Genomic DNA, 22,485 nt, shown 5'->3' on the forward strand with positions numbered 1-22,485 from the left:
AGCAGGGAGCTGGTCGATGTTTAACAATCGAAGCTCTGAAGGAAAAAAATAAAACTTGATTTATATCTTTTGCCAATTTCCGTGGTGTAAATACATCCACGACGGCTGATTTCAAACTACCAACATGACAACACTAACTGCAGAGTTGGGAAGAAACGCACACAACCTGCTCCCGTGTGACTGGCCTCCAGCACACCACTGAATGAAACTGGGATGAAATAAATGGAAAGTAATTTATAATGAACATACGTATTTCACTATTTTCGTGCCCTTGGCCAGCTACCCTACGGAAACAGAATAGAAGGGTCTGCATATGAGCTCGCTGTGATTGCAGCTGCTGTGCATTCAGACGGCCGGGTTGCTCCAGCATCAGGAGAAGGGTTGCGGCTGGTGACGTCATTTTTCTGTAATGGTGCACCAGTCTCACCAGCCTGAGTAATGTTTTGAACAAAGGACCATCTTCTCTCAATTTACAAGGTGGCCGTATTCCTGGAAAATTCAGGGTGTATTAGAATCATGCCAAAAATAGTTTGTTCTTATACATAAAACAGAGTGAGGTGTGAGGCACAGACAAAAAATGGGTTTTCATTCACCTAAATGTCCCACAAGACTTTCAAATGTCCCCACTCGTGAAATGCCAGTGGAGGTCCCCAATCATCATGACATCCAAAAGATCACTCCCACAGATTTCTGATACAGCCCGTTGGTTTGGTACTTGCCACCTGCTGAGACTCACTGCCCCAAACACACACCCCTTCACCCCAGGCAGGCCTCTCTCCCAGACCCCCAGCACGCTAGGAGCTGGGTGAATTTGCTCCTGCTCTTTCTTCCACTGGAATTCTATCTTCCAAATTCTGACCTCGAGTTTAGCCGTCCATCCACCCATCCATCCATCCATCCACCCATCTCCAGGCCAGGACTGAGACCCAAGGACCCAGGATGAAGCCAATCTGACCCCTATCCTCAGGGAGCTCCCAGGAAAGTGGGGAGACAGACATACAGAGAGACGTTGCAGACAGCGACAACACGGCGTGCTCCGTGAAATGGCAGAAGTGAGTGTCTTTGGCCAGTGCAATTTACAGGCAAGAACGCCAGCTTTGGTCAGGAACACCTGAGGGTGACCCCTACCTGGGCAGGTACTCACTGTGTGACCTCTGCAGAGTGATCACACTCTCTGGACTTCAGTTTTTCTTAGCCATGAAATCAGGAGTTGTAAAAAGCCCAACCCTCCAGGGCTGTCGTGCAGATAAATTGGGATAAAACTCATGGTCGGCCCACATACCCTGGCAGGGGCCTCAGAGAACCACAAACGGCCAGTCACTGGTCCTTCCTAATGGCCCTGTGTCACCAGCTGCTGACTCCTGAGGTAAAGCGGTGGTTCTGTGGAGACCAGGTTGGGAGGATCTCCACTAATGGGTCTGTTAGTAGATGGTCCTGGGCTTCCCAGACCAAGAGTCACAGTGCACTTAACCTCCAGAGCTGGCCGAGTGCCCTCACTGGGCCCTGGTCTGGCCGGGCAGGATGGTCGGCTGGGTCAGGGCCCAGCACTCACCACGCCAAGCGCCTGCTCTGGGCCAGCCCTGATGGCTGATGATGCTGGGACATCATGATGAGTCAGACAGTCCCTAAAGGCAGCCCGCATTCTAATGGAGAAGGCCAACACGTCATAGGGTCATCGGCCCCTCCCCATCCTTTTGGCTGGTCTGTATCACTCCCCGGTGACTTCCATATTGCTAGGTGGCTAATGGCCAGGCTTCAGTCCCCATCATCCGTGACCTCTCGGCTGCCTCTGGTCCTGCTGACCTCCCTCCTCCTTGTCCCCTGTGACAGACCCCACACTTTCCCGGGGCCGGGGCACCTCCCTCAGAGGCAGGCTCCCAACTCTGGCTCCCGTCCTCCTCTGCTACATGACGCCACCTCAGGGAGGAGGAAATGGCCCCACTTCCCCATCTTCCCCCAGCCCCAATACACTCCGCAGCCCCATGGCCTACAAAATAGCAAACAGCTGCTGTGACCATGGGCTGCCCAGCCCCCAGGGGCCTGGGGGGAAGCGGGCCAAGGGGAGCTTGGAGAGGGAGCTCTTAATAACATACCTTCCCCGAGCTGCTTCCAAAGAAAGTTCTGCTCACAAATCATTCCATAAACACTTAGCAGGCTCTCAGGAAAGCGTGCACGGCTCTCACCCGGCTATTAGGAGGCTCCTCACAAGTAAATTGAGACCAGGCAGCAGGGGCCTGTGCCAAATCCCCCTTCCTGCCCTCTTCCCACACAGCGTCCCCCTCCCCCACCCTGGGCCCTGCAGCTCCGAGGGCCGGGGTCTCTGGCTGCCCTGGCCTCTCCTCAGGCTCCGGCCCTCTCGCCCTGCTGGCCAGAGGGTGCCCTGTTTCCCCAGAAGCCAGCCCATCCCCAGCCCAGCAGCTGGCTTTCCAGGGGGCTCTCCTGGGCTGCCGTGTAGACCCAAATCCCGCCGAGACTTCTGAGGGCCATGCCGCCAGGCCAGGCATGGACAGACCAGGCTGGCCCGCTCCCCGGCTCTGTCCCCGCCACCCTCAGCGAGGCTGCTGGTGCCTCTCAGGCTGGGGCTGCTCAGTGGGGAAATAACTTTGGGTTCATCCAAGTCACGAGCTGGAAAATCCCTCCCAACCGACAGTCCCCCTCCCGGGAGCGTGTTGTGCAACTCGCGCGGCTGGCTAATATCCAGCGCTCGGCTGATAGCCAGCGAGGATCGCGGAATTACTTGATTGCTCATAAGTTGACACGTTTGCTTACAAGTTAGCAGCTTGCTCTGGGAAGCACTTTCCTTCAGGTCTTGGAGAGCAGTCGCAGGGGCTGGCACCCCAATATCGTCCTCTATCATGCTTGCCTTTGGAAGACACTTCAAGAATCACGGCCCCCTTTGCTAGGTTGGCCCAATATCATTTTGAAGAACAGAAAGCTCTATTGCAAACAGAAATCATCGGTAAAGTAAATAAAACATTCAGATGAAAATAAACGTACAGATTTATGGGCTTTGAAAGACAGGCCCTGGTCACAGATCTTGGGCCGATCCCAGCCCCCCGCTGACTGGCAGGCTGATCTTGAGCGAGCCTCTGAAACCTCAGTTTCTTCGACTCGAAGTGGGGTAAATCTACCTGTCTCAGGAAGCTGCCTGCAGAGGCCCCTCGCTCCGCCATCCTTTTCACGTGGTCAGTGGCGGCCTCCCGGGGAACTCGGGGGCTGCAGCCTGTTCACTCCGAGGGTTCAATCACGGGTCACTCCTCCATCTTTCTTCCAGCAAAATGTTAGGGAGCCCTTTCTATGCACCCGGCACTAAGCAAGATGCCGACCAAGACAGAGGCAGGCCCACCCGTGAGGAGCGAACAGGACAGGGGAGACAAACATGACAGGGTAAGTCATGGAGTGCTGTCGCGGTAAGAGTTGCAATGTCCCTGAGTCCAAGGACCGGATATCTCCTTCTACAGCATAGGCATCAGACTCCACGCCCAAAGCTGCAGAGAAAGAGAAATCCAGGCACAAAGGCACCACCAGGCAGAGGGACCGGCTGCCGGCCTGCTGGCCAAAGTGGGAGAAACAGTGGAAGAAGCAGTGGGTCCAGACGTAATAAGGTGGTGATGACGACGACGGGGAGGATAACGACAGTGACGGCTGCCGTTCACAGGGCGCCCGCGCGGTGGCAAGCTCCCTGTTGCGAATCCTCATCGCCTTCCTAACTCTCAGACGGGATGCTGAGGTTCAGAAGGGGGAAGTGAGTTGCCCGGGTCACACGCCTTGGGAGCAGAAGGGCCACGATGCAAGCCCAGGGTGTCCACTTCAAGGTCAGATGACCTTGAATCCCTTCCAGGGATCTGAAATGGAGGGGTCACCTCTGGAAACCGAGCAAAGTCACATCACTCCACTGTGCGTGACCTGTGGCGTCGGGACAGACCTTGCTGCCTCTTCTAAGCCCCTCGTCTCAGACGTCAAGGGCCTGAATTTCCATCCTCGGTGGCCCACCCCTCTGCACTTAGCATCGTTCTCTTCAGGCGTCTCAGTCCCCTAGGGTCCCTCAGTACCCTGGGGACCAGGGAGCCTTTAAAAGTAGAAATTCCTTAACTGGGCACATAACGCCGTGGCAGCCTGCCTGAACCTGCGTGCCCGTCCTCACGGGCGGCCCCAGACGGCCAGTCACTCTCCATCACACCCGCCCACGTCCCCCTGCAGGCTCCTGCTCGCCTTTCTAACCCCTGAAAGGTCCTTTCCACCTTCTCCTACTGGGATCCTACTCATTCCTCAAGGCCCAGCTCCAACTCCACTTCATCCCAGGACTTTTTCTGACTCCTCACCTTCTGGGAAGGGGACACGAGAGGGGAGAAAAAGCACAAGTCTTAGGAAATCTGGCCCTGGCCGGTAACTACTGTGTGAACAAGTCAAATCAGCTGTCTCAGGCTCAGCTTCCTTATCTGTAAAATAGAGCTAATAATTCTTACTTCATGAGCTTAGTGTGGTTATTCAATGGAGTAACGGATATAAAAGCTCTTTGTAAATGGCAGAGGGCTGTAAGGATATTATTTATAATCACAGCCCCATTGCTATATAAAGTGACAAAAACCGGCTTAAGCCAAAAAAGGAAAAATATTGACTAGTCTAACTACAAAGTTCAAGGGTATGAGGATTTCAGGATTGGCTTTACTCAGGGACTCCGATTCTGTCCTCAGGACCTGTTTGCCCCACCTCTAGGTTCTTCTGGTTTCCATGTTGGCTTCATTCCTAGGCTCCATGTGGTGGAAAGATGACTGAAGTTACCTTCCAGGTTCAGGTCCAGTTGAAAAACAAAGAGTACCCCTTTCTCAGTGGTCCCAGCAAGTATTAAAATATTTAACCTTATTGGTTCTGATGTCACGTGTCCACCCCTGAACAAGTCCCTGTGGTCAGGAGAATGTGGTGCTCTGATGGGTCAGGCCTGTGTCTGGCGGCCAGCTCTGGAGCTCAGGGGGTGGGGGGGCAGGGAGGAGAGCTGGTGGGAGGAACGATTACCCTAAAGAAAATCAGAGAGGTCGTTATCAGAATAAAAGGGAAAAGGACGGTGATGGCAGAAAGAACAACTGCCCCTCACAGTCCACCCCTTTGTGGACTGACATCCACACACACCCTTATTCACATACAAAATAGTCCCTTCCCATCTCATCTACCGCAAATGGAAGGCAGATCAAAGACTGAGATGCTTACTGAGTTTAGAATCTCTGGAGGACGTGGATTCTTTCCCTTCAGAGTTGGATGTGTTCTTAAGATCCTGCAATCTGGAGCCCGAACGATAACCACCCCGCAACAGCAGAGAGAGACTAGAGCAACTTCAGCAACAAGTCCTATTTGAAAGAGGAGAGAAAGGAAGACGACACGTGGGGCCGCCAGTCCACAGCATGATGGGTTGCTATGAAGGGGAATAGCAAGGTGTCCCCGTCCTGATGGGGACACTGACGACGGAGGGAGCATGGAATACGACATGCTTCTGCAGGCAGAGCGATGGTGCTCTAAAAAGGCCCACATCCTCAGCCTTGGAACATGTGAGCATGTTATATTAAACAGCAAAGGGGAGATTAAGATCCTAGATGAAATTAGTGTTTCTAATCATCTGACCTCAACATAAGGAGCTTACCCTGGGTTACCTGGATGGGCCCATTGTCACCACAGGGATCCCTGAAAGTGGAAGAGGGAGGGAGAAGAGTCAATGTCGGAGAGAGGGGATATGAGAAAGATGCAGCCAGTCACTGCTGGCTTTGAAGAGGAAGGGGCCACGAGCCAAGGAGTGCAGGCAGCTTCTGGAAGCCGGAAGAGACAAGGGAACAGATTCTCCCCAGAGCCTCCGGAAGGAACGCACCACCCTGGCACCTTGCTTTTAGCCCTGTGAGACCCATTTTGGACGTCTGGCCTACAGAATCATAAGATAATAAATTGGTGTTGCTTAAAGCCACTAAATTTGTTACAACAGCCATAGAAAATGAATACAGATAACAAACCAACAAATCCCACCACCACAATACTCCTTTTGACCCCATTTTTATGCCTCCGGCTGGGCGTTTAACGGACACAGGCACTTTACGTCCCCGAGCTGTCCTGGGAGATGGTGTGATCCTCTTATGTCACAGTCGAGGAAACTGACACTCAGGTGACTTGTCCAGAGACAGCCAGCTAGCAGGACCGGGAGCCACAGCCCTCGCCTGTGGGACCTCGAGCCGTGTGGGGCCCCCGTACAACTCCCTTGCCCGGCGGCCCTCTCGTCTCTGCTCGAACTCTGTCTGCCTCCTGGCCTGGGCCTCCCCTCCCTCCTGGCTTCACTCCTGCCCGGTCCTGATGAATGAGATGACCCGGTGGCTGGAGGCTGGAGTGTTGGACTCCGGGCCAGCCCGTGGGCAATAAATCGAGGACGAAGCTGCCTGGACGGCGGGCTGGGGCTGCGCTCTCCCACCCGGAGAGCAGGCTGTTTTTATCAAATCGAGGCCTCTGCTTTCCCCTCCGGCCTCCAGCCTGCGGGGGCCCCCTGGCTGAACCGAGAATGGACTGGAATGCGCCCCTTCGCATCCAGCAGAGGAAACGCCCCGCTTTGTCTTGCAGGATTTATTCTTCTCTCTGTTGTCACCTCCACTCCTGTCCGATCCGGGAATGTCCCAGGGGGAGCTGAGGTGAGGAAGGGCAACTCTGGCTCCTCCGATTTCTCCCTGACAAATGTGAAGTGGGTCGGGGGCACAGGGGAGGGACACAGACCCCCGAAAGTGCCTCGTGTGTAATTCAGAGCTGAGTAAGTTAGCATGGAGATGGAGATGGCGGCTGATGGCCAAAACCCCGCCGCCCCCCCCCCCCCCCACACACGCAACCCACGCGGAGGCGCAGGCCCGCAGCCCCCCAACTCCTGAGTGGGAACCGTCCAGGGCCCCCGACCTCAGACCGCAGATCACAGACTCCAAAAGGTCAGATGAGACCAGGGGAGCAGCTAATTGACTCCACTGGCCCAGAGAAGGGAGGTGACTTTCCTAAGGTCATGTAGCAAAGCCAGGGCTACTGCGTCAACAAGCCTCAGTCTCCCCAAGGGTAGGAGAGAGAGCAGCAATTGCTACGTGTCTGAACTGGAGAGGGAAATAATAACCGCCCACTGTAGACTGAGCACACACTGTTCCAGGCACCGTGCTACGTGCTTGACAAGCGTCATCTCACTTCATCTTCACAAAACTCTGTGAAGCCATAGTTTCCCCCATTCTGCAGATGAAGAAACTGAGACTCAACAAGGGAACTTTCTAGAGGAGTGGAAAGCTGTCCCTTAGTTCAGGCAGTGGTTACACAGGTGTGTCCATTTGGAAAAAACAATTGAGGTGTGCACTTAAGATTGCTGTACTTGACTCTCCAGCAGTTACACTCCCGTTTTTTAAAAATGCCGTGATAGAAAAAATAAACTGAGGTTCAGAGAGTTTAAGTGACTTTCTCAAGATCACACAGCTAATGGTGGCAAATTGGGGCTTTGAACCGGATCTGTCGGACCACAGGGCCCACGGTCACTACCCTTGTCATACTGTTGTGTCACGTGACAGCATCGCAGTGACTCTACCCACACCTCAAGTCTGCAGCCTGTTCCAATTTGCTGAATCCAGACTCGAGGGAGTGTCTGGGAGATCTGGGAGGCTCTGGAAAGAGATCTGAGTCTGGACAAAGGGCAGAGGCGCAGAGCAAATTAGAACAATCTTCTCTTTCTCCTTGCCAGTGCAGCTAATATCAGGGCACAAGAGCGCCCTATGGACTGCAGCTCTCAGCCCCTCAGTTTGTCCTTTGTGCAGTGCACAACCTGAACATCTGTACATAGTCCTGGTAGGGATGCCTCAGATCAGGCAGAAGGTATGTCACCCACACTGTGGGCTTTGGGCAGGGGGCAATGCACTTCCTGACCCACTGCACTCTCCTACGTGGGCATTTCTGATGTCCCTCCTTCTGTCTGGGACTTGAGGGGCCTCTTCTTTGGGTTCAGGCCCTAATAGAGTCCTTAGCTGGAGTGCACGCACAGGGGGGTCACTCAGTCACTCAGCAAATGCTTGGGGAGGGTCTTCTCTGTGGCAAACCCTGTGCTGGGCTCTGGGGACAGAGATGATCAGACCTAGTCCCTGCCTTGGAGCAGTCTCGGCAAGGGCAGGAGATGCAGGAAGCGACAATGACAAAAAGCAGGAGCTGGCACTCTTGCACAAGTAGGAAAGGTGCCCTGCCTCAGAGCAGAAGACTGTCCTAATAAACAGACAAACCCCAGATGACAGTAGTGCAAGGGTGGCCCAGAGTGGCAGGGCCAGCCTGCATAGCTGCGTGGCCCTCCCGCGCCCACATGTGCAGGCCAAGATCAGAACCGAGGTCCTTCTCCCCCAAAGCTGTGCTCCCCGCAGCCTGGACCCCGGGCGGCCGCCAGTGTGGACCTCTCTGCCTCCACCGCATGGGAAGGGGCTGGCCCGGGGATCCCCAGGGCCCCTGCCTGCCTGGGATGGTCTGGGTTCTCTGCGTGGGAGTGTGTGCGGGCCTGGTCTTCGAGACAGGGCAATGGGCCTTGAAGCACACGACAGCATTCCTCTTCAATGTGACGTGACCACAGGGGTCACTTGGAAAGGGCGGGAGATATGGGTCATGGGAGAGAGCATGAGCACAATGGGAGCCCCTCCCATATGCACTGTGGTTTACCCCAGGCCAGGCCTCTTTCCACACCCGGTTCACTGAGCCTGCAAAAGAATGGCTGAAGCAAGGGAGCCTCAGAGAGCTCAAGTAACTTGCCCAAGGTCACACAGCCACCCTGTGGCCCAGCGGAGCCAGGAACACCAGCCTGCCTCTGGGTCCAGGCCTCCTTCCCCACTCCCAGCTGGTCTCTGGCTCACATGGGTGGGCTCAGGGGGGCAGGGGGCTGAGCCCCCGGGCTGGGCCCCACCAAGCGCACTGAGGCGTTGGAGCTGCTGATGATGACGGAGCTGCCGTCTGCTGGGAGGAGGTCACGGTCTGCAGACGCCACGGTCTGTTGGCTTTGCGGGCAGGATGAACTGGGGAGGCCCACCTGGGGCTAGACAGGCCTGGGCCGGGGGCTCTTACCTCTGGGAGGTCAGGGCTGTGGGAGAGCAGGGGGTGGCAGCAGCACCGCCTGGGCCCTCCTGCGTCCCCCTCCTGTTGGCGTGAGGGAGCAAACAGCCCGTGGACGCCTCCTTTGCCGAGGCAGGTGGATGGGTGGTGAGCCAGGTGGGGGCTGAGGGGGGTGTGGACTGGAGGGGACCCACATTCCCCAAACTGGAAGGCCAGCAGGCAAACTCAGAGTTGGTTCCTACTAGCAAGAGCAGAATAGCTGAGCATGGGGGCTCTGGAGCCACACTCCTGGGTTCAAGTCACAGCCACCTGTGTGACGTTGGGCAGGCCACTTCCCCTCTCTGTGCCCAGCTGGGACACGGTATCTCGAGAGCTGCTATCAACGTTTACCTTGGAAGGTTGTTACGACAATTAACTACTAACCCTCAGGACCAGCGAGTCAGGGCCGGGGCAGAGGTCAGGACCCAGGGCTCCTTTCCACAAAGGAGCAGCGTTTCAGAGGGCTCCCCAGGATTGCCTCCAGCCCCCCTTCCCTTTCTGGGCCTCAGTCCTTCCATCCTCAGGGTGAGTGGGTCAGCCTAGCAAGTCCCCAAGTCCCGGAGGCCTCAGCCACACCATGCCCTGCCCCCCTCGAGCTCTGCTAGGGGAAGCAGGAGCAGCAGGACCAAGCAGCTGACCAAGGGGCCCAGGACTGAGGACAGGTGACCCACCCAGAGGGAAGGAAGGGGGGATGGTCTCTTTAAGGACATTGGGAGTGGTGGCAGAGGTGGAGGGGCTGTTCTTGTGGGTGTGGGGGGGGACCGTTTCCCCCATGTCACCTGCCCAGCTGACTGAGGCCAGGCCCTTCAGACAATGAGAGCAGGATCAGGATTGGGGTACCCCAAGCTGCCCCCCAAATCTACTTCATTTTCAAAAAACAAAGTATGGCAAAGTCTTCTTCTCTGGGTGTGGATTGACAAGGATTGCTGTGTGTTTAGGGTCAGGCAAACCTCATCCACTTAATGCTGTGTGACCTTGGGTAAGACACTCAACCTCTCTGTGCTTCCATTTCCTCATCTGTAAAATGAGAATAATAATGACACAGGGGAGAGATCCTTAGCCAGTGTTGGTGCTCAGAAGACACTAGTTCCTTCCCCTCCACTTGGTGATTCAATGCAGCCACCTTGATGCCACCTTAAATGAGCTAGGCCGTGGTGTGGGCTAGGGTCCCACACAGACCTGCCTCAGTTCCTGCCTGCTTTCTACCAGCTCAAAGTTCCTGCGAAGGAGAAGCTGATGCTGTGGCCAAATTGTTGGGACACGTGAAGGCTTCATGCTGGAGGTGGAGGCGCCTGGGTGTTTACCCATAATTGTTGAAGTTGGGGGCTCAGTGCATGGAGTTCAGTACACTAGTGTATATAATTTGGATGTTTTAGGTTTTCCACAATTAAAGTTTTTTCAAGAATCACCTAAAATTGTATCAAGTACCACCAGCTATATGTGACATTCTTCAAGAAAAATTAAACAGTCTTTTCCCCAATTCACTGCTCTCATCCTTAAATCCAGGGGTTGTCAGTCTACATCCAGGAGCCAAATCCAGCTGGCTCTCTGTTTTTGTAAATAAAGTTTTATTGGCACCCACCAGGCCCGTTCTTTCCGTGTTGCTGTGGCTGCTTCTGCTCTGCAGGCGGAGCTGAGTCGTTGAGACAGAGACCACACGGACTGACAACTCCGAAATGTCTACCGCCTGCCCTGTGGAGAGCGTCTGCCGAGTGCTGTCCTACCTCCCACCATCCTCGGTACTCGTCCGCATCTTTGCTCTCGGGATGGCAGTCCTCCCCTCCAGCTCGAGCCCGGGGTGGGGGGTGAGGGGTCCTGATGACTTCTGGGACCATGCAGATGGCTGTCCAACACCACTGTCATCCCCGCTCACTGTCTCCACCCCCTTTAGCAGCCACTCCCACAATCCCGCCTTGGACCCTGCCACCACCTGGCATGGCTGCATCTTCAAAATCAACGATTCAGACCCCGACTCTCTGCCTCCAGACACCTGCCTTCCAGCTTGTCTGTGTGATCCGTGCCCCGGTCAACAGGTTCTGACCTCACCGGGTCTTTCCGTGAGCTGACCTCTCTGCTTCCTCCCAGTCCGGAAGCTCTCTTCTTTACTTCCCTCCTTATCCACGGTCCACCACTTCAGTAACACTCTTGCTAATACCCCAGACCTGGGGCCTTTTTTCTTTGCACCAAATCTAAAAAGAATCCACTGATGGATGAACCCGACTCTGCATTTTCTATGTTTTTGAGGAAGACCAGCCCTGGGCTAACATCTGCTGACAATCCTCCTCTTTTTGCTGAGGAAGACTGGCCCTGAGCTAACATCTGTGCCCATCTTCCTCTACTTTATATGTGGGACGCCTGCCACAGCATGGCTTTATGAGCGGTGCCTAGGTCCACGCCTGGGATCCGAACCGGTGAACCCAGGGCCTCCAAAGTGGAGTGTGTGAACTTAACCACTTGGTCACAGGGTCAGTCCCCCAACTCTGCATTTTTTGATGCCTAGACCAAGTGGCCAAGCGCTGTTGAAGAAGAAAGACACACAGCAGTGCAAATTGTTGTCACTACCCTTTCCTGCCACACTCAGACAGCTAACACTGACCCCAACTCCAAATGCACTGACCTGGTTAACACATTTCCCCTTTGTCCACAGCGGCTATTTCAAGCCTTCTCCAGCCTCTGGTGGTGGGATTTGAACAGGCTGAGATGGGGCGGAAAGGGCATTGCAAGTGAAGGGAGCAGCAAGAGTGAGGACGAGGAGGGGGCCCTGCCGAAAAGGAGCTGCGTGTAGCCAGAGGGCAGAGAGTGGGGCTGGAGAGGGAGGCCAGGTCCCGGAGGCAGCCACATCCTATAGATTTGTCAGAATGCTCTCTGTACTGAGGAGCCACAGAAGGCTTTGGAGCAGGCAGTGGACAGATGGGAGGTGGGCTCCAGCAGGAGCAGGGGCGGGGAATCAGGGAAGAGGCGTGAGGAAGGCGTGTTCATCCACCTCCCGCTCTGCGTCCGTCTGACAGGTTACAACAGCCCTCCAAGGAGAGAGCGCAGCTTGCAGGCAGCCCCAGGCGAACCCCTGGCCCTTCTGGGGAGGCCCCGCCTGTCTGCAGCGCACAGCTTCTGTGTCCCTCAGCCAGGGAGCACCAGCGACAATGCCCTCGGGAGGGATGGCTGGCCCAGTGGCTGGGCGCCCCAGGACAGATGGCCAAACCTCTCTGAGAGTGTTGTAAAGCGGGAATAATGACATCTTCATGTGTCCAGCTTCTCTGTGGGGTGGAGGAGGACTGACTTTCCAGAGTACCTACAATGCACTGGGCTCCCTCTCATCGCCGCCCCACAGCCGTTGGAGGTAAACCCAAGCATGGCCACATTACAATCAGGAAACTGAGGCTCGGCAGGGCGGGGGACCTTCGTCAGATCCCACAGACAGCGATGGTGCCAGACCTGGAGCCCCCGTGTTAGACTCCCACCCGGCCCCTTCCCTGCACCCAGCTGCTCCCCCGGACTCACCAACCGTGAAGATCCGGCACTCCAGGCAGGAATTCGCATCCGTCGCCTTGCACACCTTCCGTGGAGGGAGCTCACCCCCACAGGCAGCACCCTTCGTCATTTCTCAGGGGGAGCTGAAACATGACAAGCTCATGGGTCGCGGTGCATGCCGCGAGAGCTGGCAGTGGCGGCCTCCCACCTCCCCGCCTCACCTCAAAGGCTGCCCTTCTCCAGACGGCACCCTCCGTCTCAGCCAGACTTCCCAGGATGCACGCAAGAAGCTACCCCGGCTCCAGTCTGTCCTCGGAGCCCAGAGGGGGCAGTTCTCCAAAGCAGGGCATCCCCTCCACGGTCCTGGCCCCTACACCCGTGAGTGCTTCAGCCAGAGATGACGTTGGCATCCTCGGCAGCCTCCCCCTGTTGGCTCAGGGCCACTGTCCCCTCCACTCCTATCCTGGGTGGCCTGCAGGTGGGCTGAACCACAGGTGGCAAATATTTGCTGACCGAGGGAATGCATTGTCACTGAAGACCACTCAGCAGGTGTCTGCATGCCTGTGCCAGAGGTGAAACACGGGGCAGTGGCTGGGGAAGGAACTGCCCGAAGCCTCACACCTGTGGGGAGGCCCAGACACAGGGTGACCCCACCCCAACCCCAGTCAAGTTCAAAGGCTGGGGGAGAAGACTGGGGCCAGATGGGACCATTAAACAACGGGGCACAAGTGAAGATGTCAGCAAAGGCTGAGATGACAGCTCTGCAGCTGTATCTGGGCAGGAAAGAGCTGGGCATGAGAAAGTTCCAGAACAGGGCAAGGGAAGGGCATCAGCAGCTCCAGGAAAACTTGAATATCCAGAGAGACCCCAGACGGGGTGGTGCTAACAGGAGGGGCTGGGGGGAGCGGGGCGTATGAGGGTCCTCCTGGGGAAAGGGTATGGCTGTGCGCTGTGCCAGGCAGAGGGTCTCACAGCATCTCAGTTCCACCCCAAATCCATGCAGCCTCAGCCAGGACACCGCCTCTCTGAGGCCCCCCTCTCACTCCTGCAAGCAGGGATAACAGTACCAATCCCACGAGGTCGTTAGAGCAGAGGAGACGATGGCCTGACTTGCAGCAGGTGTTGGGTAGAGAGGACCTCGCCCCAACTCTAAACCAGGCCAGGCCTCCAGCTCCGGGCTGCTCCTGTGTGAAGCTGGCCTGTCCACCACTTGTTTAGAATTATTCATAGTGATACCAGCTACATCTTGTTAAGATCTACCCCACGCTTTACAAGCCCTCACACCAGATCCTCAAGGCCACGTCATGAAGCAGGTGCTGCCACCGTCCTCCCTTTAGAGATGAGGATGCTGACGATGCTGGGAGCTGGCGAGACTTCCTGAGGAGCAAAGCCGGCTTGAGACAGGGGACTCCAGGGCCTGTGGCTGTGCTGCAGGACCCTGTCCATCCTGTGGCCGTTTCCTTCCTGCAGCTTGCCACCTAGGCCACTCATCTGGCCCAGAACCACCTGCCACCTTCTGTTGTCCTTAGAACGGTCAGCAGTGGGGTGCTGGGTTTCCCAGGGCAGAGACTCTATCCAGTGTCTCCTGGTCCCCTACTCACGGCAGGGAGAGATGGCAACCTCGTGCCCCTGTGGAGAGATGAAGGCCTGGGTGTAGGAGGGGGGACTCCTGCCGGGGCCGGGGATGGGTCCCCAGAACAGCTAGGAGTCCAAGGCTGAGAGGGGAACCCACACAGCTTGCCACCTCCGGAGGCTGGCGAGGACCCGGGCTTCCTGCCTGCAGCTGAGTCCTGCCCGGCCGCAGAGAAGGGAGGCGCAGGGAGGAGGAACAGTGGGTGTTCAGCCCCGGGGCCCAGGCCTGGGCGTTGGAACCTCCCCTGCTTGGCGTCTGGGGTGGGTGCAGAGGAAAGGGTGCCAGATAGGACTGAAACTTGGGATCTGTGGGTGCCCCGGACAAGCCCCGTCTCTTCTCAGAGCCTCAGTTTCTGCCCGCTGACCCTTCGGTTGGTGGAAGTGTCCAGCGAGATTGTGTGTGCACGTGCCCGGTGGGGTCCTCCCCGGCTGTTCTCCTCACTGTTGTCGTTGTTGGTATGTAACCTCAGGGCCCCCGTGTGCCTGTCCCAGCAGGGCTCCAGGTGGGGGCAGAGGTGTGGTCTGCTCAGATAAGGGGTCCCTGGCTCCCTAACAGGAAGGCAGGGGCACCACCTTGTGATTACAGGGGCCATCATAACAGTCGGGTGAGCCAGGAAAATAATTACATGGCTGCTCCTTCCTGCTGCCAGAGCTCACGGATGGGGAAGGGCAAGGTGGGGCCATGGGGCGGGAGTGCTGGGGACTGCCAGCAGCCCTTGTGCCTGTCTGGTCCACATTTCCAGGTGGGTACTCATTGGGAGACCCAGCACGGGGCTGGTCTTGGCTAATTGTACCCCGGCCTCCCCCTAGGATGGGCTTCTGGGGTGAGGGGTACGTGGAGGGGGCTGGGCTGGGCTGGGCTGGCCGAGGAAGGCCTCTGTCTCCATGACCTTGGAGGCCTCTGGCCCTCTCTGGATGTTAGTATTCCCGCCTGTACAATGGGGGTTTCTTTCTGACTCTGCTTCTCCCAGATGTGTGATCCTGGCGGGGGTTGGGGGTTAATGTTTGCAGGGCCCTGTGGCTGAAACAGGCCTAGGGAGAGTGGGGCCACTCAGTCAGGCTCGTGTGCCTCATGGGGACTGTGCCACATCGTCCCCCAGCCTCCCTGCCTCCCTGCATCTGTGTCACTCCCTCCACAGGGTGTGGACATCCCCCCAAAACAAGCAGACAGGCCTCCTCCAGGATGGGCACCTGGCACAGAGGAGGCACCTGGAGATGTTTGCTGGAGGGAAGAACTCCAGGCAGAGGGAACAGCATACGAAATGCTCAGAGCTGAGGAGACCTGGCCATCCCTGTGTGGCTCAATGACTCAGTTGGGGTGGAGACAGAAGCGGTAGGAGATGGGGCTGGGGAGGGCATCTGGGGCAGACAGAGGGGGCCTTGGATGCGAGGTTGAGGCCTGGAGATGGGGAGGCCACTGCACAGGCCACATTTGCTCCAGGAAGAAGCTCTGTGTCCGTAGCACGGAGGGCATAGCACAGAGCCAAGAAAGGAGGCAAGAGACGAGGAACGGCAGACCTGGAGAGCATGGCTGGGGCAGGGCATTCCAGAGCCTCGACATATGTGTCAGGATGGCCCAGAGAACAGGTGCCCAGCCCTCTGGTCTCCCAGCACAGGGCAGAGGTGGGGAGAGGCCGGTGTTCAGCAGCCTCGGCGCCTGGGCCCAGTGCTGCCCTGGGGGTCAGGGCCACAGGCTGGACAGTCCACCTGGGCAGGGCCCGGGCAAGGGCAGTCCCCGCCCAGGCAAAGACAAGCTCGGCCAGCGCGCAGATGGGGAGCCTCCCCTCTCAGCTAGCAGCCCCCCCCGTCTTCCCGCCCTGGGCTGAGGGCTTCTGCCTCAGCTGGAGGCTAACACACAGCCCCTGCCCCATCTCCCCTCCAACACCCAGGGAAGGCCATCCTTCTGCCCAAAAGCCTGCTGCCCCCTAGCCCCTCCCCCCGAGTTCCCCAGAACCCATCTCCACACTTCAAGACTCACAATGCCACTTCTTCCAGGCAGCCTCCCTTGAGCCTTTCCCACTCTGGGTTCCTACAGTTCTCTGATCATGATGCATTGGCAGCATCTGAGCCTGTGCCCTTTGACCCGTGCCACCAGGGTCCCAGGGTCACCCTGAGGTCTGGGACTCCTGGGTGTGCCCGATTCCTAGGTGTGTGTCCCCAGCGTGCTGGGTAGTACATGCCTCTCTGAGTCTTAGTTTCTCAGCTGTAAAGTGGTATGATGACCACCACCAAGCCCATCCCACAGGCTGCCTGGGGCCTGCCGAGACTGTGAAGTGAGGGCACTTATGGGGTGCTCTTAGCATCCTGCACAAGGAGGGTGTCATGACCAGCATCCTCCGGGGCGCAGGTGCTGTGTGTGCTTGGCACCCACGGGGTCGGGGAGAAAGGAGGCTGCTCCCTGTCTGGTCTGTGGTTTCATCTGAGCCACTTACACCCTGAGGGCCTCGCCCAGGCCATGCCCAGCTCTGAGCCTCCCTGCCCTGCCTTGTCTGTCCCAGAAGCCCCCACTCCCGGGCCCCCATTGTTCTCAGAGCCCTTCCTCCTGGGTCACCCTCCCACCTGGAGCTCTGGAGACAATGCACATTCCCAGAATTCCGCAGCCCCCACTCCTGGCCCCAGCATCCTTCAAAGAGGCCTCGGGGGCTGGGGTCCTCCTTGTGGAGGTGCCAGGCCACATGCCCCTCCCACGCCCCTCCCCCTCTACCAGCTCTGCCGCCTCTGAAGTTCCTCCCGCGGCACTGAGGAGGGGCCCTGCAGTGGAGGGTGTCACCAGGGGACTTGCATCCCAGCCAGGATGGCTGAGTTTGACCCAGGCTCTTTCTAGGACCACTGGGCAGCCCCAGCTAAGCCGCTGCCCTCTCAGGACCTGGGTCTCCCCCTCTGTAAAGTGGGGCAGAGACAGCCGGGTGTGGTGGTCACGGGCTCGGCCTCAGTGTTCTCCTCCGTCACATGGGGATGGTACACACGTACCTCACAGATGGCTGTGTGGTTCACGTGAGCTGTGCAGACAGCCCACCGAGTCTGGGGCCCGGCCACCACGAGCTCAAAGGGAACAGCCATCTCTAAGGGGACTTTCCCAAGCGCCCCTTGTCCGGGTCACCTCTGTCGTTCTTTGCTCCCATCTCTGACTGTCCTTGCGGTCCAGCCCCCGCCTTTCCCCATGCTGTCGCCCTGCCCGACCCCACTTCTCCCCTGCCATCCACTGCCTCTCTCCCCAGAGACTCACCAGGCCAGCCCAGCCCACACGGACCTCTCCCACCCCCACCTCCCCATCTAGTCGTTCTCTTTGTCGGGCATCCTCCGTGCACTAGCACTGCACATACCACACCCCCCAGCACAGGTACCCGCTCTGGCACACCTCCCTGGCCAGACTCCTGGCTCCACAGAGACGTATCTGCTTTCTAGTTCAGTTCCCCCGTGAGCTCCCGCTCTGTGAACTGCCCTCCGGTTGCTCCCGGTCTGTTGGAAAGATGGGCATGCGACTCCCTCTGAAACACAGTGACCTGAGCCTGCAGGAGGCCAGGGGCCGCCCAGAGGAGGGCGCTTAACTCTGTTGGGGAAGGGGGTGATCAAGGACAGCTTCTCAGAGGCGGTGGTGCTGAGCTGGATTTTGAACGATGAGAACGACTCTTCAGACAGACGAGGGATCCCCTCACAGTGGGAAAATGCGCGCAAAGCCCCGAAGCCTGAAGCTACTGGAAGGGCTGAGGAGAAGGGGGAGACGGCAGGGGCTGGACTGTGAAGGGGCGCATGGGCCAGGCTCAGGCACCGGGGAGCCGCTGGGCAGATGAGGCCTGGGAGGGAGAAGGGCCCTCCTGGCTGCTGGCAGGGCATGGGTTGGAAGGGCGAGACTGGAGTCCTAGGAGGGGCAGGGACTCGGCCTGAGCCCCACTGTGCGGGGAATAGGGGGCGAGTTCATGCGGGCGTCTCAGGCTCTGGGCTGGGCCTCTGCTGTTCTCTCCTGGCGTCTCTCCGCCTGGGCGGTCTCATCCCCCAGCCCTCACCTGGACGTACAGAAGCCTCCTCACTGGGCCCTCTGCCCCCACAGGCTGCCCTACCTAGGAGGCAGGGGAATTTTTCTAAAAGTCTTTCTCTAAACCTCAGTGTCCTCATCCAGGCTGGTGAAGCCTTAGGGCAGGGCCGGGGCCTGCTCCCCCGTCACCCAGCGCCCAGCCCTGGCCCTGGCACAGAGATGATGCGCCGTCACGGGAATCCTTCATTGATCCCAGCCCTACCTGGCCCGGCGGCCTCACCTCCCGTGCCTCTCCTCAAGCTCCTGCTCTCCCACCGCTCTGGCCTTGAACGTGCCCTGCCTGCTCCTTCTTGCTTCCGCCTCCGCGAGCTCTTCCCTCTGCCTGGGACGCCCTCCCCTCACCCCTCTGACCAGCTCACTGTCCCACAGCTCTTAGCTTTAAGGGCCAGCCTTTCCCCGGAACAGCCCTTCCCAGCACTCAGGCTGAACAGCTCCCTTCCACGCTCCCCACCTCTCCCTGCAGAGCCTCCTCCACAGAGGCTACCTGTTAACCCCGGGGGCTGGCTCCCCACCAGGCTGCAAGCCCCGTGGGGCAGAGAGCAGAGCCAGCCTGGCAGAGCAGGGAGCTGCGCCTCGCGCTCCTAGGCCCTTGTCCAAGGCCCTTTCCAGAGCCCTCACGGCCTCCGGGGGCTGGCAGGGCAGGGGCCCTCCCAGTGGGCCTCACATGGGGAGTCAGGGGCCTAGGCGGGACAGGACCCCAGGGTCGCCTAGGGCTTATACCCCCTTACCTCCCTTCTCCTTAGAGTCCCTGAGGCCTAGGAATCCAGGGGCCTTCCAGCCACAGTCACACACCCCCACTTCTCCTCTGACATCCCCCTTCTCCCACTGAGACCCAACTCAGACATCGCCCTCTCTCTGAAGCCATTGCTGACCTCCAGGCAGGGTTGGTGGCCCTGCCTCAGGGTGGCCCTGTGTCACTCATAGCTGTCTACCAGTCTCTCCTCCCCACGCCAGGTCTGGAGCCCCTTGATGTCTCTGCATCCGTCTCTGCATCCCCCGGGCCCAGCGCAGGGAGCTCAGTGAGGCTTGGTGTTGACCAGATGGGTGGATGGCGGAAGGAGGACAGACGAACAGAATGACTGAAGGAACAGCCCAATCTCCAAACGGCCCCCAGCCTGTCCTCTGGCCCCTCCGTCACCCCTGCTCTGGCCTCCCAGGCAGGACAGCCCTGGGCCTCACCGTCCCCTTGCTGGCCCTGATTGGTGGGGTCCCTGAGGTGGTGAGAGGAGTCTGAGTTCCCCCCTCTCCCCGCTTGGCTCACGTGCCCCTCTCGAGTCTCCAAGCAGAGAACCCCCCTCAGGGAAGGGACGCTGTCAGCTCATTTGTCAACCTGCCGGTAGGTCGACACCTGCCCGCCACACAGGGGAGGGCCTGGCTCTGCCCTCCCCGCCGTGGCCTGTTTCCCTTGGAGCAGTTTCCCAGAGCTGTCTGCTCCCCATGAGCAAAACCCACTCATTTCCTTCTGAAAATACAAACCACTTCCTGGCTTCGCAGAGAACTGTCCGGGTGAAATGGGCCATGGTCTCAGAGCAGTCTGTGCACTGCCCCCCCCCCCCCCCCCACCAGCTGGTCAGGGACGTGTCCCCCTTCTCTCCTCTCCCCCTGCCCCCATCCCCTACCCCCGTTCATATACCTCCCTCCAGATGCACAGACTCAGCCCATCCACGGGCTTGGTCCCAGGACTCCTGTCGGTTCAGCCCCACACAGAGGATGGGGCGGGTACAGAATGCCCTTTTATTCAGCAGACTTCACCAAACACCTTCTCTATGCCAGGGCCTGTGCAGGCACTAGGGTGATGGGTGAGCAGGCCCTGGCCCTGACCTAAGACTTTGCCAGTCTGTATGGGGACACTGAGGTCTGGAGAAAAGCCAGACCCTGGAACCCCATATCTGGGTTTGCATCCTGACTCGGCCACACCCAAGGCTACATGGCCCCGGGCAGTCCCTGGACTTCCTCCCTGAGTGTGGATCAGAGGCAATAAGGTGTCCTCAGCGGAGCTTGTACACTGTAAAACCCTATACAGGCTACAAGGCAACGCATACCGGTGCTCAATGGACATTTCCCTCTGGGGAGTGCTGACAAGCTTCCCAAGGGGATCAGTTTCCCCAGAGCCCCCATAGTGGGAGCCTGGAGGTCTGCCACTCACCGCCTCCATCTCCACCCTCTACCCTCTAAGGGGCTGTCATTTTGTATGTGCTGTTCCCTCTGCCTTGGGCGCCTGCCCACAGCCTAGCTGCCTGATTGACTCATCTTCAAAATTCAGGTCAGGCTGAATCTCTTCCCCTCCCAGGGAAACCCCGACCCTCCTGACCTCAGGCTGTGTTAGGGGCCCCCTCCTGGCTTCTATAGTCCCTAAGCTTCCCTTTGTCCCAGCACTGAGCACAAGAGTTTGTCACTGTCATTGTCTGTGTCCACACCTGTCCCCCCACCAGACTGACCTCATCGTGGACAAAGGCCAGGTCTGACTCATTTCGGGGTCCCCAGCTCCGGTGTGGGGCCTGGAGTGGAGCTGGCATCAGGAAAGGTGTGTGGAGGGGGTGGAGGAATCTGGTGATAAACAAGCAAAGGGAGCAGAGTCCTGGAGTTTTCTCAGAGGTTCTGATTTCTCGGTTTCTTTACTCCCTTGAGAACCCAGCTTTTGTCAGACCCTGTGTCTCACCTGAGGTTTTGGAAAGCACCATCCATGTTTATGGGGTGGTGCAGGACCTGAGGCGGTGGTGGTACACAGGGCGCTGTGTGGCTGGAGTCAGGCATTGAAGCTCTGGCTCGGCCTCAGTGGGTCCCTGTTCCCTCCCATCCCCAAGCCTCAGTCCCCAGTCCATGAATGGAGACGGGACAGTGCCTGGGGTCCTTGCCAGGCAGCCATTTCAGCCGTCTTTGTGTCTTCCCCAAGCTATCCTTGGGCCTCGCACTCCAATGCCTGCGGCCCTGGGAAGTGAGACTGACAGCAGCAGAGGCGGAACCCCCGCGGCATTAACGGGAGTCATGTTTACCGGGCTGGGCCCAGAAAATGCCTCAAGTGGAACGGAGCTCGGCTTGGAGCAATCCGGCATTGTCCCTTCTGGCTCCTGAACCTTGGAATGGACCACCTGGTGGCATCTCATTCCCCAGACATCTTGGCAAACTTCAGAGGGGAGCTAGGCAATGCCTCGGAGCAGAGGGGTGGATAAGGATAGGTTTGCAGGGCTTGGGGACCCGAGAGTCAGCTTGTCCAGCCCCCAGCCCCATGCAACGGTCCCCGGCAGGCTGCACTGTGCCCTGAGGGGAGAAGGACTTGGACTTGTCCTGCCGGCTGCCTCTCAGCAGCACCCTGCACTGGCACCCAGTGGCATGGCTCTCTGACATGTCACCTCTGCCCGGTCTGTGGCTTCTTTCCCACCATCGCTGAGGTCCTGAGGGCAGAGACCTGGTCGTCCTTGTCCCTCTGTCCCCAGCCTGGCCCTTTTCTAAGTTCCTCCTCTCTGCCCTGCCCTGCGCTGAGCTCTCAGGACCAGAGAAGCATCAGACATGGTCTTGCCTTTGGGGAGTCTAGCAGGGAAAACAGCTGGGTGCCTCAGAGGATCAGGCATCAGAGGATGAGGCAGGAATCCATCCATCCATTCACCCATCCACCCACCCACCCACCTATCCCTCTATCCCTCCGTCCCTCCATCCCTCCATCCCTCTATTCCTCCCCGCGCCCCCACCCATCCACCCACTTGTCCATACATCCTTCCATCTATCTCTTGACAACAGTCCCATCAGCTTCTGGGGAGCAGAGTTACCAGCACAGCTTCAGGGATCAGATGGTTCTGAGTTGAAAACTATCCCCCACTGAATGACTGTTGGCTTCTCTCTCCATCTCTCTGGGCTTCAGTTTCTTCATCATTAAAAACCCTACCTTGGGGCCATCTCCATGGCCTAGCGGTTAAGTTCTGCATGCTCCACTTCAGCAACCCAGGTTCACGGGTTCAGATCCAGGGTGTGGACTGACACCACTCATCAGCCATGCTGTGGTGCTGACCCACATATAAAATAGAGGAAGATTAGCACAGATATTAGATTAGAACCAATCTTCCTCAGCAAGAAAAAAAAAAACCCACAAAAACAACAAAAAACCTACCTCACAGGATCATTATGAGACTTCCTGAGACAAGACACGTGAACTGATAAGAACAGTGCCTGGCACCATGGCAGACTTACCCAGAAGGTAATGAAGTCTGCATTTCAGGGCCCTTTGCTTGCATTTCTCCCTTCTCTGGGAGACA

Source organism: Equus quagga, chromosome 14 (assembly GCF_021613505.1).
Source record: "Equus quagga isolate Etosha38 chromosome 14, UCLA_HA_Equagga_1.0, whole genome shotgun sequence".
Taxonomy (NCBI): Eukaryota; Metazoa; Chordata; class Mammalia; order Perissodactyla; family Equidae; genus Equus; species Equus quagga.